The following is a 4,528-nucleotide window of genomic DNA, read 5'->3' on the forward strand; positions in this document are numbered from 1 at the left end:
GCAAAGGAGCTGATTATTGTAGCACAGCACTACGGCATTTGAGTTTGGAGTCGTGGCTAATAAAACAAGAAAGGACTGGAAGAGCCCAGAACGAGTGCCTGCAGCATTAACAGTACACAGTACCAGCTTTAGAAAACACATGCCCTAATAACTAGAACATCCCACACAATGGCATATTTGAAAAACTAATGTACCTTTACTGTTACAAAAAACTAGATCCCAATTGCATAGCAACATGGACGGTCTTACCCTTACGTCTCTAAAGTTGTTTGCACCCGAAGAGCAGCGTGTACATCCCTCAGTAAAGCAGGTTGGTTAAGAACACAGTAAAGAACGTGCTATGATTACCACAGAGAGTACTTTGTACAAAGAATTCCTGGCATTGAAATTATTGTAAGGGAAACTGTGATTGATTGCAAGAAAGCAGGGGAAATGAATTTTTTACTGAAGCCCTACACAGGGACAGTAGGATGAGGGTCAGTGTTAGGCTTTCCACAGGAATAAAGTGCAAGAGCTGAGCATGGCTATCTGTAGCATGGTCAGCACACAGCTGCACTTTAGAAAACACATGCACAAGTGACTGAAACATAGCACAGTGGCGTGTTTACAAAAATTAGTGTTCTACTATAAGAAAAAGTAAATCCAGTATACATCAATTTGTAAAGATTTGCTCATATATCTTCAAATTTATTTATATACTTAGGGATAGATTTACTGGCTGAGAAATGTTGGGAATTGAACTGGAGGCTTTGCAGGTAGCAGGCAAGAACTGTACCAGTGGGATATCGCTGTAGCCCATGGAAGGAGTCTGTGAGAAGATACGAACCCTCTTCCTGAGAGTCCTTTGCTTTACATATGAAGCATCATTAACACGCATGAGGTGGTCTGTCTTTTCGGGGATGGTGCAGGAGTGAATTTTCTCCAGTGTCTTTGAGGAATTGTTTCAGTGTCTTTGAAGATGTGAAGTCACGCTTTAATTAACTATATATTTTTATTTTTATTTGAAGTGGGGTTGGGGCTATGAGTAACACCAGCTTTCAGGGGGAACCTCCAGCCTCCCTGAGATTTATTTCAATGATAGCAACTTTGGATGTTGTGTTACCATTCTTCCTAAGGTGGTTAAAGCCATCAACTTATTTGGAAACTCTTAGAGGATTCTAGTGACAGCAGCTTTCACTAGCATCAAGCGACCAGGGACTAATAAACGGAAGTGTTTTTCTTGATACAGCTAATAAACAAACAAACAAATAAACAGATAAATGATTTTGATGGGATGTATAAGCATTCCAGCTGATCATGTCTGATACTAAGGGGGGGGGAATGTTCTGGAACGCAGCAGGTGACAAGACCTTGAAAAGCTGCTAGCTTGAGGAAGGGATATATCAGATCTCTGTGGTCTTTTGGAAACAAAACACACCATTCGAAAAGGCCTAGCATTTGAATCAGGCTATAAAGTGACCTTCCAGGCTGGTTGGCTCCCCCTGCATTTTTCTAGGAAGGGTCAGTTCCAGCCCCTCTTCACGGGCAGCAGAGCCTTTAGCAGTGGTAAGAAAATGATTGACGACTGGAGGAAGGATTGTTATTTCTCACCAGTAGACAGGTCCACAGCGTCTGGAGAAATGATTTGGCAGTTTGCAGCTGAGAGCTGTCAGATTAAACCCAGCAGGGGGTGGTTCTGTTGGAATCCTGAGGCTGCTTTATTTCCTCTGCCCTGAATCATGAGTGACTGTTCTTGCTGGTGTTCTCTTCCTCGCTCTAAATCCTACCCTCAGCCCAAGTTCCTTTGCTATTTGCAAAGGTATTGAGACAGCAGCAGACTGAAAACTTAGGCGCTTGGGTGTTGGTCGTGGCGAGAGGACAGTGTTTCATCTGTCCCGTCAGTGTGAAAGGTTCTTCCAACTTTTAAAGCTGAGATTATTCTGCTCCACTCTCATTCCTGGACAAAAACAGGCCTCTAGTGTGGATCTTTTCCTTTTAACAATTTCTATGAAAAGACTTTTATCCAGACGCTGACATGACTATCAGAATACACATTTCAATACATGAGTGCTTTTCCCCCCGTGGAAAAGAAAAGTGCTTAAAAAAAAAAATCCATCTGTCCATACACAAGTTAATGCTATTACTTTCTTTCTTTTCTCCCCTCCCTTCTCTTTCTTTCTTTCCCACATTATTCCCTACTCTTTCTTCTTTCATCCCTTTCCAAGTTAAAGCCATAATCTGGTACAAGGCTTGTATGTGTCCTATGAGCTGTCACTTCTTTAATACGTTCATTGATGGCTTTGATTAATTTAGGTTAGATCCAATGATATTGAGTAGCAAGGAAGCAAGCTTAGTTTTGATCTCATGCTATTGTTGAGTTTCAGTAAGCTGCTTCTTTGGAATCCTGGGCTCGTTTCTCTGTCTCTCTGTGTGTATCGTGGATATGTGAGCAGAATGAGTAATCCGTAGATTAGAGATGCTAGACACAACAGGAGTGGCTTGTGGCATTGGTGAGCAGGAGCTCACTTTGCCTTGAGTTTATGAGGTATTAGTGGGGACTCGGGCTCACGACAGATTGCTGAGCAGTGTAAACAAAAGGGTTCTGGAGCATAGGATGAGTTTGGTAAGATTTCGATTAATGTATGGATGTGTAATTATGGAATTGGTGAGAGAAGGTTGTATCTATTAACTACTCTCTCACCGTTGCTTTCTCTTGTCTCCTGAAGTGTGGTGGTTTTATTCAAGGGGAAAGAGTGCAAGCAGTGACATCCATAGCAGCAATGGAAGAAACGGCTACTGAATATAAGCTTTCAAGTGACCCCTTCATCTCATCTTTCTTTTCTCTTCCATGGTCATGTTGCTTACAGATACCTTGTGCCACCTCCCAATTCCTAACTACGCTCTCACTGTTGGTTCAGATCTTCTTCCTGTTACTGAAATACTGAAAGCCCCCCCCCCCCAATTTACCTCTTGTCTGCTTTTAGCAGGTGTTTTATCTCATTAGGTAGAGTTTATAAGCTACCAAAATCATTAGAATAGCTTTCTCTAATTTCTTTCCTTCTCTTTTGAATTTCCTCCATGTTTTGTAGCTTTTCCTCCCTTTCCTATTTTAGAGGGAGAAATATTTGGTTTTATTAATGCAGTTAATAGCTATACATTTTTAAAAACTTGATTTATTCCAGGATTTTCTAAAAATTTGGTTCTACTTAGTCTCTTAACTTTTCCCTGAGCTGTCAGCTTACACTTAAAAAAAAGTACAAGTTATTTAGTTATTTACTCGGATGTACCACCTTATAAGAAATTTTAGTTTTATTTTAACAAGTATTTTCAGAGTTCCTTAGTTCCTTACTACCGTAGATGTTTCCTAGCTCAGGTTAGTATTTTCTGAGGTTTTCTCTCCTTACTGTGAAAGCAAAAGTAAGTCAGTGATGGCCTCCCAGTTCTAACAGTTTCCATGAGGTAAGGATTGGTCATAACTCAGGAGATAGATGTTTTTTTGTTCTTGAGTGTTTGTGGCTTCCCCCAAATTCTCATGCTGTAAGGTTAATCCCTAGGATCAGGTATTTGGATGTGGCATTGTGGGAAGTGCTTGAGTCCTGGAAGTGTAAAAGGCATGCATAGGAAGGCCAATTTTAAGGAAAGGAAAGGGTTCAAAAGAGGCACTTCCATCTTCCGCCACATGAGGGCCCAGTGAGAATCAGAAACTGTACCGAAAACTGAGTTTGCCATCTTCCAAAATGCTGAGAAGTAGGTAAGTGTTGACAATCTGTCTGGTACGTAGCATTTTTTTTTTTTTTAAATAGAGTCTGCATGGATCGAGATGGATGCTACAGGAGCCTATATGAAATTAGCCAGGTGCCTTTAGCTTGTCTTTTCTTTTACCTCCTACTGAATGTCCAACTCTCCAAAAAAGGAAAAGAAGCTAATTTGCTGTTTTATTTTCATCATATATATCCCTCATCATCCCTCCTGTGTGTGTGTGTGACTAGAATTATAACTATTTTTTTTTATTGAAAATGAAGTTTTAAAAAATATCTTACAATCTTTAGGTAATATAAAGCTTTTTCATATGCCAGACTTAGCAGAGCCTTAACGAGTTGGTGATTGTTAGCCTGTGTTTGCACAACAGGCAGGGGTGTTTTCTTTTGATTTGAAGCTAGTCACAGTTTTCAGTTGTCACTAGTCCTTGGAGGGTTATCATTAAGTGCCATTTCCTCTTAGAGATTTAAAGACTATGAGTATGTCTTGATTTTTTTAATATTGAAATGCTTTCTTTCTTTCTTTCTTTCTTTCTTTCTTTCTTTCTTTCTTTCTTTCTTTTCTTCCTCTTCTTTTGTTTATTTGTTTGTATTATTGTTGTTGTTGTTTTGTTTCTTAGACAGGGTTTCTCTGTGTAGCCCTGGCTGCCCTTGAACCATTTCTGCAGACAAGGTTGACTTCAGACTCACAGGGACTAAAAAAAGTGTGTGCACCACCACCCAGCAGAATGTTTTCTAAAGATGAATAGGCTTTTGTTTCTTACTAGACTTTAGGTTATATAATAAACTTT

This window comes from Microtus ochrogaster, linkage group LG5 (assembly GCF_000317375.1).
Source record: "Microtus ochrogaster isolate Prairie Vole_2 linkage group LG5, MicOch1.0, whole genome shotgun sequence".
Lineage (NCBI taxonomy): Eukaryota > Metazoa > Chordata > Mammalia > Rodentia > Cricetidae > Microtus > Microtus ochrogaster.